The sequence below is a fragment of the Balaenoptera borealis genome, assembly GCF_965194805.1.
Source record: "Balaenoptera borealis genome assembly, chromosome: 20".
In the NCBI taxonomy this organism is placed as follows: Eukaryota; Metazoa; Chordata; class Mammalia; order Artiodactyla; family Balaenopteridae; genus Balaenoptera; species Balaenoptera borealis.
In genome coordinates, this window is record NC_138879.1 from 8,475,923 (window position 1) to 8,490,415 (window position 14,493).

Genomic DNA, 14,493 nt, shown 5'->3' on the forward strand with positions numbered 1-14,493 from the left:
CTTTTCCGAACATTTTCATCATTCCAAAAAGAAGTCCCATGCCTGTTACTAGTCATTCCCCATTCTCTGGCCTGGCAGTCACTAATCTACTTTCTATCTCTATGGATTTGCCTGTCCTGGACATTTCATATAAATGGGAAAGCTCACTTTTAAAAGTCATGCCTAACTGTACAAATGAAGACTTTTATGGCAAAGTAAATTTAACCAAGAAGACAGACAATATTTTGTTTTCCATTGTTTTTAAAAAGCTGCTTAGAAATTTTATGGAGTGTGATTTTCAGACTTGATGGCAATTGCGGGGAGTTGGAAAACTCTGTAGTTAGCTGGAACCCTTAGAGAAATTTCATTTGTATGGAACACTAAACTCTTTTGCCCCAAGTTGTAAAGTTTTGGTTTTCTTTCTTGAAGTTGAGATAAACTCAGTTGTTAGTTGATTTTATATAAATAATTTGTAAATGCTATTTCAGAATTAATAACAAATGATTTTATTATCTCCTTAAGCACATTATTGTTTACCCAGGTGTGTTAGTTTTCTATCACCACCATATGACAAATCACCCCAAAACTTAGCCACTTAAAACAGCACCTATGTATTTTCTCACAGTTTCTGTGGGTCTGGAATCTGGGTGTGGCTGAGCCAAGTCCTCCAGCTCAGGGTCTGTCACGAGGCTGAGGTCAAGGTGTTGGCTGGGTTCCCCCGGGGGGGAGGACCTGCTTCTCAGCTCACTTGTGTGGTCCTGGACAGGAGGCAGTTCCTCCCTCGCAGCCTGTTGGACTAAGGGTCTTAGTTTCTCATGGCTGTCCTCAGGCAGCTGTCCTCAACAAAGAAGGCAAGTGAGAAAAGCCAAAGGCAAGTGCCAGCAAGTCAGAAGTCATCATCTTTTATAACTTAATCTTGAAAGTGACATCTCATCACTTTTGCTGTATTCTCTTTACTAGATGCAAATCACTAGTTCCTGGCCGCCCTCAAGGGAGGGGGCGGGGGTTACACCAGGGAGTGAGTAGGACCAGTAGTGGATTCCCAGCACCATCTCGCAAGGCTGCCCGTCTCCCGTGTCGGCTGGGAACTGGGTCCTGCACCCCTGTGTTGCTCATTCTCCCAGGCTCGGGCTCCCTTTGCTCATGATGGATCTGCAGAACTAGGCGGCAGAGGTTAAATAGCCTCTGTCAATGCCACTGAGTACATTCACCCAGGGCAGCTGTAGCTTCTTACCACCAGTGGTAGGATTCCTGGTAACTTGTCAAAAGGGAAATGAAATGGAGTGAGGTAAGTCCGTCAGGAACACAACTTCTGGGCTGCCTCCCTCCCATTGCTGTGTGTGATGGTATTCACTGTAAGTTCTGTGCTCACATTTTGTGTTTTGAGGGTTTTGTTTTGTCTTTTACTCAGTTTTTGTGTCTATAAATAGTGTTGACCTTGGTGAGCTCTTTATTTGACTGGTAACAGTAAGCTCATCTTTTAAATATGTATCATTATTTGAGTTTAAAATGAAATATTATGAAATAAAGAGTTTAATTTTTATGCTCATCTTATGTACTCTGTCAAGTAATTTATCTTCATGCCTCTAGGTAAGTAAAAGTCTTCACTTTGTCTCACATGGGGGTGTGTGTGTGTGCGTAAATATGGGTGTGCTGCTCTTTTACTGCAGATTTCATATGGTATGTATTGAAATTTGGCTTAGCCCTTGAGCAGCCTTTATTGAGTCACAGATGTTTTTCTCTGTGTGAAGAGGTTCCCCTCCCATCCCCTATTTTCTTCCCGTACCCAAAGGCTTGAAAACCTTAAAACCTAGGCTTTGGCTGTTTATACCGAGGGTTTCTTTCCTCTGGGAGTTTTGGCTGGTTGTTTGGTTCTTGATTTATAATACAGAAAAATCCCTTGGAAATTTTTAAGTTCTCAAAATACAGAAAAGTTGCCAATTAAACAGAAAAAAAAGTGTTGGTGAGGATATAGAGAGATTGGAATCCTTGGTAGGTAGGAATATAAAATGGTGCAGCCTTTATGGAAAACAGCATAGTAGTTCCTCAAAAAACTAAAACTAGAATCACCATACGATCCATCAATTCCACGTTTGGGTATATACCCCAAAGAATGAAAACAGGGACTTGAAGAGATATTTGTACAATCACGCTTGTAGCAGCATTATTCACAATGACCAAAAGGTGGAAACAACCCAAGTGTCCATCAGTAGATGAATGGGTAAACAAGGTGTGGTCCATACATAACAATAGTCTGCTGCGTGCTACTTAATAGGGGCAGAGCCGGCGCACACTTAGCACGCGGCAGTTAGCGCGAGACCCTGAGTGCGAGACCAGGGTTAGAGGTCACGCTCAGCCTCGTTGGGGTCCTCAAGCAGAGAGTGCGATGAGAGCTGATGGAGGCCTTCTCCCTGGGGCCGTCCGGCCTTGGGATGGGCGGGTGAGGTGGGGGCCCGAGGACGGGCTGAGGGCTGGGTCCCACAGAGCTCCAGAGCCCTCCCCTCGGCTGCCTGCTGGCTGGGACCAGGCCTTGAGGCAGCAGCGAACCTCTCCCCCATCTGTACCTCGGCAACCTGATGGCGGCGGCAGTCTCCATGGGTCACAGACCATGGAGGCCTCAGCACCTGGAGTATATGGACATTGCCATTAAGGTAACAGCTTCAGGGAATTCCCTGGTGGTCCAGTGGTTAGGACTTGGCGCTTTCACTGCAGTGGCCCAGGTTGGATCCCTGGTTGGGGAACTAAGATCCTGCAAGCCGCTCTGTGCGGCCAGAAAAAAAAAAAAAGGTAACAGCTTCAACCAGCTTCAGTCTCTCAGTTCAAGTTTCAAAAATTGGTCCAGCTTAGATCCGATGTCTCCCGCTAGGAGGTGGCCAGAGGTCAGGGTTAAGTTGCAAGGACACTGCACATCATTACTTCAGGTCCACCTCTGTGGCTGGGGCTATTCTCAAAGAAGGGCGATTGTTTGTGAGCTGGGACTTCACCTGATGGGTATTTGCTACAACATGTATTCCTATCGATCCTATACAACTGATTCCCTCCAGTTTAAATGAGAAGCTGAGTCCGGCTGGGTCCTGGGCCCCTGGCTTCCTCAGTGATGACGGCTGGGCAGGGTCTGGGGACCTGGTCCTGAGGGCACTGCCAGATCTGCCTCCTCAGCCGGGCCTGGGCACTGGGGGGAGGACCCAGACTTGGGTGCTGGACGAACGCTCCCAGGCAGGGTGACCGGCCTGCACAGGGACCCCCTCCTCTCAGCCAGGGCCTGGACCTCAGAGGGTGAAAGTTGAGCCTTGGGACCGTGCCCTTTCTTGTCAGGACAGAGAATAACATTTGTTTTGGTGGAGGGTTACAGGGACATCGTGATCTGACCATGACCTGACCTCAAGAACAAAGGATCTGACACCAAGAAGTCTGCAACAACTAACCACGCCCCTCCCTCACCTTTCCTGTAAAAGGGCTTTGCTGAAAGCTTTTGGGGAGTTGGGGTGGTTCTTTTGTTTGTTTGTTTTTGCCCGCCCCACACGGCTTGCAGCATCTTAGTTCCTTGACCAGGGATCCAACCTGGGCCACCGCAGTGAAAGCGCCAAGTCCTAACCACTGGACTGCCAGGGAACTCCCAAGTTGGGAGTTTTTTTAAGGCATGATTCACCCGTCTCCTTTCTCTGCTCCAGACTCCAGCGTTTTGGTATTGTTTGGCCTCACCGTGCATCAGGCACACGGACTTGGTTCGATAACACTACAACATGGATGAACCTTGAGGACATTATGCTAAGTGAAATCAGCCAGTCACAAAAGGACAAATACTGTATGATTTCACTTATGTGAGATCCCTAGAAGAGCCAGACTCATAGAGACAGAAAGTAGAATGGTGGTTGCCAGGGCCTGGGGGGCTGGGGGGAAAGAGAGGTATTGTTTAGTGGGAGTAGAGTGTCAGTTTTGGAAGATGAAAGAGTTCTGGAGATGGATGGTGGTGATGGTTGCACAACAATGTGAATGTACTTAATGCCACTGAACTGTACACTTAAAAATGGTTAAGATGGTAAATTTTATGGATAAAATTTTCATATATTTTTTTTTTAAGAATGATTTTACAATTCTTTTCTTTTTTTTAAAAGAGCATCTCAGAAATCTCTGAGAACAGTTCTGCCTGTTAGAAGTCAAGGCACAGGTATATGAGTTTTTTGAGACAAGAGAGCTGTACATTTAATGACATATTGTTGACAGTTTACACAATCCAGATCTGAGTGTCATCATGGCGGTGGGTCATGTGGCCTCTTACAAGATAAAGATGGAATGTTATCTTTTAAGCAATTGCCTTGTTGATGCTAGGAGAATGCTGCTTTTTTTGATTGAACAGGTATTTCTGCTGCTGGGGGAGGTTTGCTCGATGCCTAATGCAGATACACAATGCACAGTAGTGGGGAAAGAGGAGGCCCAAGGGCAGAGGAAATTTTTTATGTTTAAATTTTTCTTGTCTTGCCATAAAATATGAATTTTATTTCACAGCTGCATTTCCTTGATGACATATGATGTGGAGCATCTTTTTACGTACTTATTTGCCATCTGTATACCTTCGTTGCTGAGGTGTCTGTTAAATTCCTTATTCTTTTTATATTTTGGATAACAGTCCTTTATCAGATGTACCTTTTGCAAATATTTTCTCCCAGCCCATGGCTTATCTTCTCACTCTCTTGAGTGTGATTTCTTTTTGTTGATCCATAATATACTAAATTTCAATTACTTAAGTACATTACGCAGTACATTTTTGTTAATCTGGTAAGCCAAGAAACGACGTTTCATAGTGGCTTTCAAACTTGAGACTATTTTCAACTTTGTGTACAAATGGTCTGAATATGCCATCAGCTCTTCCCTGGTGCATCTGGTTGTGACTGTTGGTTTTCTGAACTGCTATTAAATCTGGAAGGTTTGTTGTTTTTATCACGAGTAGTTCTGCCCTAATTATGTGTGAACTGAGATGGATAATTTAAAGGAAAACCTGATCGCCATTTTAGAGATGTCACATCCAAAAGAGGCTCATTTGGGCATTTCTTTCTTGACTTCATTTCAATTCATTGGTCTTCCTTTTTTCTTTTCTTCCATAAAACATTGTCAGATATTCCCAATTCTTCAGTCTTCTTTGTTTATATTCTAAGCCTGTTTGACTTCTTTTTAAAATTGGTTTTGTTCTATTTTACATTTTAAAAGGGATCTTTTGGGGTAACTGTCACATGAACTGAAAAGCAAAGTCTTTGGATGACGCATCTCGCAGACACTGGGAGGGAAAAAGCAGATTTTTTTTTTCCTATACTTATTTTGTGTGGTTACAACCATTCAAATAAGAGAGGAGCCAGTAAATCTTTTCAGTCAGTGTGTTGGGTAAGGGGACTGTCGGATAGATGCTGCCGTCAGAGAGAGCCGTGCTGGGGGTCTGGGCTGGGTCTCCTCCTGCAGGTGGGTCTCCTCCTGCAGGTGGGTCTCCTCCTGCAGGTGGGTCTCCTCCTGCAGGTGGTTGCACCTATAACTACGCTGTGTGTGCCCGACTCTGCAGGAAATGATTTGTTTTGTGTCCAGAACTTTATTTATTTTTAAATTCATTCATTCATTCATTTTTGGCTGCGTTGGGTCTTCGTTGCGGTGCGTGGGCTTCTCATTGCGGTGGCTTCTCTTGTTGCAGAGCACGGGTTCTAGGCCGCAGGCTTCAGTAATTGTGGCGTGCGGGCTTCAGTAGTTGTGGCTAGCGGGCTCTAGAGCGCAGGCTCAGTAGTTGTGGCGCACAGGCTTAGTTGCTCCGCGGCATGTGGGATCTTCCCGGACCAGGGCTCGAACCCGTGTCCCCTGCATTGGTAGGCGGATTCTTAACCACTGCGCCACCAGGGAAGCCCTATATTTCTTATTATATCACAGCCAGTATAGATCTGAGCTACATGGTGACTCTTGGGAAGTAGGTAGCAAGTAAATAATTATTGCTCTGTTATGATTTTGAAAATATGAAAACATAATAGATTCAGACTGGCAGCCCTGAGATCTTAACATTTGGACATGGAAGGAACCTCAGAGAATATTTAAAACCTAGAACACAGATACAGAATATAAAAGTCTTCATCATTTCCAATTAGAGCACAGAACCACACCTCTGTGTCCTAAATTTTGGTGTAAACTTATCCCACCTCAAACCTGTCTGTCCAAAGCTTAAAAATCACCAAAATCTTCCCCCATGATTTTTCTTGCTTTCCTTCTTGCTTTTCTAGCCACTCCTGTAGCCTTAAGTTTTGTTTTCTCTTTTTAATAAATATCTGGCTAAAAGGCTTTTCTTGGAGTCAAAGTACTGAGGTAGTATCCTTAAAGGAGGTAAAAAGTTCAAAAGCTGGCTTATGTGTCCAGTAAGACATCACTTATTCTGGCATAGAGAGGGAAGAATTGCCTTAATAATGCCATAAATGCCATAAATGGTCTTTATGAAATTCTCTCCAATTAAACAGCCTTCTCCTCTGTGCTGTGGTCTTTAAATTGGCCAGGTCATTCATCTGTGGGTAATAGCCAGCTCGCAATGGACTGTTGCTGCTATTAATCTTTTTTTTTTTTTTTTTAAAGTTTTTTTCTTTTTTTAATTATTATTTATTTATTTATTTTTGGCTGTGTTGGGTCTTCGTTTCTGTGCGAGGGCTTCCTCTAGCTGCGGCAAGTGGGGGCCACTCTTCATCGTGGTGCGCGGGCCTCACTATCGTGGCCTTTCGTTGCGGAGCACAGGCTCCAGACGCGCAGGCTCAGTAGTTGTGGCTCACGGGCCTAGTTGCACTGCGGCATGTGGGATCTTCCCAGACCAGGGCTCGAACCCGTGTTCCCTGCATTAGCAGGCAGATTCTCAACCACTGCGCCACCAGGGAAGCCCAATCTTTTTTTTAAGAAAGAAAATCACACGCATAATAACCTGCTTGAAAAAGCCCCTTACTGGGACATCATTATTTGTTTTCTGGCCGCAGAACAATGAATGCAGTTCTGCACAGTTGTCTGTATGCTTCCCTTAATGCTACCGGACTGATTGGCCGCAGTGAAAGAACCTGAGATGTGTTCTACGCGTCAGAGCAGAAGGTACTCATACTTAGAATCTCCTGCATTTGTGCCTGTATAAATACCATCCCCACCTCTAATGTATGATAGGAGGATGGGTATGGTCATGCTGTGCAACGACCAATGAGAATTATGAGTTTAAATGTAGTGGTGAGCAAGAATAAATAAGGAAATATTGCCTCTTCCAACATTAAATACATTCCATGTTGGTGAAAGTTAACTTGAAAAGGAAGAGAATTAAACTACTCAGGTGAAAATGACAGGAAGACACTGTTCTAGGAAGACACTGAAACTGACTCAAGAAGAAATAGGAAATCTGGAAAGACCCTATAACAAATAAAAAATTTAATTAGTAATTTAAAATCTTCCCTCCCCCCACAAACAAATCCAGGCCCAAATGGCTTCACTGGTGAATTTTATCAAATATTTAAAGAAGAAATAATACTTATCCTTCACAGATTCTTTCAGAAAATAGAGAAGGAGAGAAACACTTTCCAACTCATTCCATTAGGCCAGTATGACTCTGATACCAAAGTCAAAGACATCACAGAAAAGAAAACCACAGTCAACATAGAGGCCAAAATATTAGGAAACTGAATCTAGAGAAAACAAACATATAAAAAGGATGATACACCATGACCCAGCAGGATTTATCCCAGGAATGGGATCAGTTTTGTCAACCAAAAAATTATGCAGGAGGCTGCAAATAAGAAAAGAGTTTATTTGGGGGAGGGGTCTTAAGAATTGTAGTTCGGGGGCTTTCCTGGTGGCTCAGTGGTTAAGAATCTGCCTGCCAATGCAAGGGACATGGGTTCGAGCCCTGGTCCAGGAAGATCCCACATGCCATGGAGCAACTAAGCCCGTGTGCCACAACTACTGAGCCTGCGCTCTAGAGCCCGCAAGCCACAACTACTGAAGCCCATTAGCCTAGAGCCCATGCTATGCAACAAGAGAAGCCACCGCAATGAGAAGCCCATGCACCGCAACAAAGAGTAGCCCCTGCTCGCCACAACTGGAGAAAGCCCACACGCAGCAATGAAGGCCCAAAGCAGCCAAAAATAAAATAAATAAATTTATTAAAAAAAAAAAAAAAAAAAGGAATTGCAGTTCGGGAGACACAGATTCAGGTAATCCGGAAAGAGTGTTCCAGGGAACAGAAGGAGTCAGGGACTTATGAAGACAAAAAGCCATGAAGTTGTTAAAAGTTGCCTGGCGAGAATTGTGATTCACTCTGACCAAGTCAGAAAATATTTGTCCTTAAGGAATCACAAGTTGTTTTAGGGTAGGGGTCTAATTAGTAGATATGCTGTCATGAGTTATTTTAGGGTAAGTGTCCGATAAGTATTTTGAGTTTCTGGCAGGCATTCTGGATGACTCCATCAGGTCAAAGGTTAGATTCCATCCAGCCTGAGACGTGCATAAGTCACACTTCCTTAATAGTCTCCCGGCTCCATTTAAGAGTGCTCTCTTAGCAATACCAACTGAATTTTGATTTTCCTTTCACAGTTTAACATCCAAAAATCAATTAATGTAATTGTGTCATTTTCCAGCACCAGTAACTCTTCAACACCTACTGGTTGTCCTACAAGTAAATTCAATTCTGATACTAATTACCCAGAGTTAGCACAGACCCCTTAATTTGAAGGCTGTCTCACAAGACAGCCCTCAGTTCTGTTGCCAGCCACGAATCTCGGCTCTCCCCAAGGCTCTGGCACTTCTGACTGGCTGACCACAAATTCAGGGGCTCCCACATTCCTCCTTCAGATTTGATAATTCTCTAGAACAGCTCACAGAATCAGAAAAGCACTGTACATACTTTATTATAAAGGATGCAACCCAGGAACAGCCAAGTGGAAGAGATGCACAGGGCAAGGTGGAGTGGGGCACAGAGCTTCCATGTCCCATCCGAATATGCCACTCTCCCAGCACACTGAGATGTTCACCACCATGGAAGCTCCCTGAACCCTGTTCAAGAGTTTTTATCAAGATTTAGTTATGTAGGACTTCCCTCGTGGTGCAGTGGTTAAGAATCCGCCTGCCAATGCAGGGGACACGGGTTTGAGCCCTGGTCCGGGAAGATCCCATGTGCCGTGGAGCAACTAAGCCCGCGAGCCACAACTATTGAGCCCGCGTGCCACAACTACTGAAGCCCGCGTGCCTAGAGCCTGTGTGCCACAACAAGAGAAGCCACTGCAATGAGAAGCCTGCACACCGTGATGAAGAGCAGCCCCCGCTCGCCGCAACTAGAAAAAGCCTGTGCGCAGCAACGAAGACCCAACGCAGCCAAAAATAAATAAATAAATTTATTAAAAAAAAAAGAAAAGATTTAGTTATGTAAGCATGGTTGATCAAATCACTGGCATTAGTGATTGATTCAATTTCCAGTTCCTCACTCCTCCCGGAGCGGGGGCTGAAGTTCTAACTGTCTAATTACATGCTTGGTTCCTCTGGCAACCAGCCCCCATCCTGAAGCTATTTAGGGGCCCCAAGAATCACCTCATTAGCATAAACTCAGGTAGGGTCCAAAGGGACTCATTAAGAATAAAGACACTCCTAGCACTCAGGAAATTCCAAGGATTTTAGGAGCTCTGTGCCAGGAATCCAGGACAAAGACCAGGTGTGTGTATATATATTATTATACCGCAGTAATGCATCATATTAATAGAATAAAGGACAAAGCTATATGATCACTCACGTCGCAGAAAAGGCCCCTGACAAAATCCAACACCATTCATGATTGTAAAGAAACAGAATTCCCTGGTGGCCCAGTGGTTAGGACTCTGAGCTTTCACTGCAGGGGCCTTGGGTTCGATCCCTGGTGGGGGAACCAAGATCCCGCAAGCCGAGTGGTAAGGCCAAAAAAAAAAAAAAAAAAAAGAAAACAAACAAACAAAAATATAAACACCTCTCATTAAAGTAGGAACAGAGAACTTCTTCAACGTAACAGGAGCATCTATGGAAAAGCCCACAGCTAACGTGCTTAGTGGTGAAAAAATGAATGTTCTTTCCCTCAGATCAGGAGCAAAAGAAAGGCAAAACGTACACTTCAGCCACTTCTGTAGTAAGACAAAAAAAAAGTCATCCAGATTGATAAAAAATAAAACTGTCAATCACAGATGACATGATCTTGGATGTAAATAATCCCAAGAATACACACACAAACCTACTAGAACTAACAGGTTAAGCAAAGTGGCAAGACACAAGCTCAACATACAGAAATCAGTTGTATTTCTATATACTAGTACTGAGCAATCTGCAAATAAAATTAATACAATTCCATTCACAATAGCACCAAAAGGAATAAAATATTTAGTAATAGATTTAACCAAAAAATGCAATTTTTGTTTGCTGGAAACTTTATAAAGCGTTGCTGAGAGAAATTAAAGTTCTAAATAAATGGAGGGAAGTTCCATGGTCATGGGTTGGAAGACTCAGTATTGTCAAGATGGCAATTCTCACCTTACTGATTATAAAATCAATGCAATCTCTATCAAAATCCCAGCTGGATTTTTTTGTGTATTGGGAAATCGACAAGTTGACTTTAAAATCTATAGGGAAATACAAAGGACCTGGAATTGGCAAAACAATTTTGAAAAAGAAAAAGCTGGAGGTACTTTCACTTTTTTATTTCAAACTTACTGTGATGAAACAAGTCATCAAGACGGAGACTGTTGGCATGAGGCTAGATCAATGGAAAGTAATTGAGAGTCCAGAAATCCTTACATTTTTATGGTCATCAGATTTTTGACAAAGGTACCAAGACAGTTCAATAGTCTTTTCAACAAGTGGTGCTGGGACAATTGGATATCCATGTGCAAAAGAAATGAACTTAGATACTTTGAGATACTTCTCACGATTGCCTCGGATAGATTGCTCTGCACAAGTACTCATCTGTCCTTTTGGTTAGAATATTTATGGGAAATGGGATTCAGGGCACCAAGAGAAGATCTGTTTCAAAGAGCACAGTGGGGAGTGAATGAACACGGGTATCTATTGATGCAATTCGTGCTGGGCCATTAAGTATTTATCTCAGTATGCAGATCGGATTTGTTTTCAAGATCTTGGGTCTCTCCTGCCTTTGTTGATATCTTCAGGCTTATTTTCCTTTCTTCGGCCAGGCCTGTAAGCATGCATCAATTCCTGATCTAAACCAAGAGTAACCTGGGGAAAACTTGGGCGTCAAGTCTGACTCAGGTCGACACTGGCAATGAAGGGATACTTAGGCAGTGCTCACATTTACAGAGCGAGCATCACACACCCACAGGACGGGGTCAAGCAGGACTTGGTATTAACTAGGTCAGATCTGAGGGGTGTACATTGACACAGTGTTTCATCCTTGCTGAAGCTCAAGGTGCCTCACCCCAACTGCAAGGAGCAAATCTTATTCCTGTTACCATGTGTGGATGCAAATACTCAACCGTCAAGAGCCAGTCAGCAAAATTGCAGTTAGGACTCAGGCCAGCTCTGTCAAGTTCAGGTGTGGGCTATATCCTTTCCCTCGAATTCTCTGTGGGTAGGCCCTGAAGCCGTTTCTGTTGCCTGTGCTTTTTTGTGTGTTTGTTTTTGTTTTTTTGGCCGCGCCTCAAGGCTTGTGGGATCTTAGTTCTCCAGCCAGGGATTGAACCCGGGCCCGCTACAGTGGAATTGTGGAGTTTTAACCCCTGGACCGCCAGGGAGTTCCCACTGCCTGTGCTTTTGAATGAAAATAATTCTCCTGCAGCCTTACCTCTAGAATAAGACTTCACATTTATATAACCTGATTTTGCAGAGCCCTTGCAAGGACTTCTTTTATTTATTTAGCTATTAAAATTTTTTTAAAAATTGAGGTATACTTGATTCACAATGTTGTGTTAGTTTCTGCTGTATAGCAAAGTGATTCAGTTATACATATGTATACATTCTTTTTTATATTCTTCTCCATTTTTTATCACAGGATATTGAATATAGTTCCCTGTGCTATACAGCAGGAACTTGTTGTTTATTCATCCTATGTATAATAGTTTGCATCTGCTAATCCTAAAGTCCCAATCCATCCCTCCCCCACCCCACCCTCCTTGGCAACCACAAGTCTGTTCTTTATGTCTGTGAGTCTGTTTCTCTTTTGATGATAAGTTCATTTATATCATTTTTTTAGATTCCACCTATAAGTGATATATTTGTCTTTCTCCGTCTGACTTCACTTAGTATGATAATCTCTAAGTCCATCAAGTACTTCTTAATGGAGACTCCCAAGAACTCAGTACAGAAGTTAGGAGAGAGGGGTCAACATCCCCATATTGTGGCTTACAACTGAGCTCAGAACTGGCCTCCCAGGAGGGCAGGGAGGTGGCATGGCCAGCTCAGAACAGGCTTCTTACAACTGCACTTGACCCCACTGCCTCTCAACAGAGCCTTTGCCCAGTTGCTCACTAAATTCTAGTTGTGTTAGGGGAACCATTGCCCTGGCCAGGTACCATAGTAACCACTTGCATGAGTTATCTTTAAAAGGAGGTCCTGGTAAGGAACACGGAACTAACAAGCTACCACCAACCAGAAGAATTCAGGAAGGGTCAGAAGGAGAGAGGAGACTCCAGTCCATATGTCCTACCAACCTCCCAGAATCCTTCTCGCTAGAATCCATCTTGGCTGAGCGATGCACGTGCCACCAGGAAGGACCTTGAGTCAGACTATGGGCCAAGCAGGATGATTGGCCAGAGACAACCCGGAAACTAACCCCATTACCATAAAACCCGAGACTGCGAGCCACGTGGCAGAGCAGTTCTCCTGGGTTCCCTTACCCTCCTGCTCTTCGCCTGGGCGCCCCTTCCCAATAAAGTCTCTTGCTTTGTCAGCACGTGTGTCTCCTCGCACAATTCATTTCCGAGCGTTAGACAAGAACCCACTCTCGGTCCCTGGAAGGGGTCCCTCTTCCTGCAACAGTTGGATTAACTAGAATTCTACAAACTGAATTAAGAGCATATGGCATCTTTTTTCTTTGATCCAGTCTAAGAGAATTTAGTTAGTGCATCGGAGCAGCTTGTGGAAGCATTGCTTAATCAGGACATGGGGAATAATATGTCCCATTGTGCAGCCTGGGTTTATTGAAGTTCCAGTAGTGTTTGGGATATTTATTACCAGGTCAGGAGAGTGGGTTAGGAAGATCTCAGAAGCCTCTAGGAGGGAGTAAATTGTTTAAATATCCCATGTGCCTCTGAAATTGAAGCACAGGGCTGAGATGCTAAGTGGGTAAAGTGGGCCTGCGGGTCCCAGCTCTTGCTGACTGTCTCCTTTGTCTCTCTCTCCAATATTATGCTCCTCCGTGCAGATTTCTCACCACTTGTCTCTCTGTGTTATTGGAAACGGCAAGGTATCCACAGTAAAGCCAATTTAAACCCAGTAGAGTCTGCAAGCATTAACACTTATGCTCGAAAATGGGGAAAATGATAGAGCCTGCTGCAGGAAGGTCTCATCGCACTGTTTACCAGTGTCACTGGGGGTGAAGAGATGAAAAATGGCCTGGGGGGGTGGCAGAGTGAATTTCATTCCATGCAAAGAAAAATGAGATTAAAAATATTTCAAGGCAATAAAGTACCTTCAAGTGCCTGCACTGGGCAAATAAACCAGAGTCACAGGTATTGGGAAAAATCACAGAATGGAATAGGGTCTGTGCAATGTGGAGGACTTCAGTGACCGGCCATTTGTGAGGTGGGAGTCATAGGGATTCACTGTCTTCCAGGTGGGGGAGGGGGGAGTGCCTCCGAGTCCCCGGGGGCCTCAGCCCTGTCGCCATGGTTTCCAGTCTCCTGGGTGATCTGAAAGCATGTCTCTTTTATTCTGCCTATTTCCCTCTTTTGCGGCCCAGCTTGCTCTCGACCTTACCCTTTTTTAGATTTCTAGAGTGGGTTTCTTAGCCCTGACCCCTTTGACATTTGGGCCCAGTCATTTCTCTCGTGGGGTGTCCTGTGCATGACACAATGTTGAGCTTCCGTGGCCTCTATCCCCAGGGTGCCCGCAGCACTCCCCTCCTCCAGTTCTGCCAACCAAAAATATCTCCAGGACTTCCCTGGCGGTCCAGTGGTTAAGACCCCCGAGCTTCCACTGCAGGGGGTGAAGGTTCGATCCCTGGTCAGGGAACTAAGATACCCCATGCCATCCCGTGCGGCGCAGCCAAAACAAACAAACAAAACAAACAACAAAACAAATCTCCAGACATTGCCAAATGTCCCCGAGGGGGCAAAATCATCCCCACCCACTCCTGTAGAGAATCTCTATCCTAGGAGGTGGCAAAAATTAGCTGAGTCTGAAGACTTCTGAGGCATTGAAAGGGACTGCCTTGCTCAGAATGGGTCAAATTGACCTCTTGGAGTAAAATCATCTCCATATAAATGACCACTTAATGGTGTGGTTGTTGCGGTAGACAGAAGAATGGCCACTCAAAGATGTCCCCATCCTAATCCCCCGAATTTG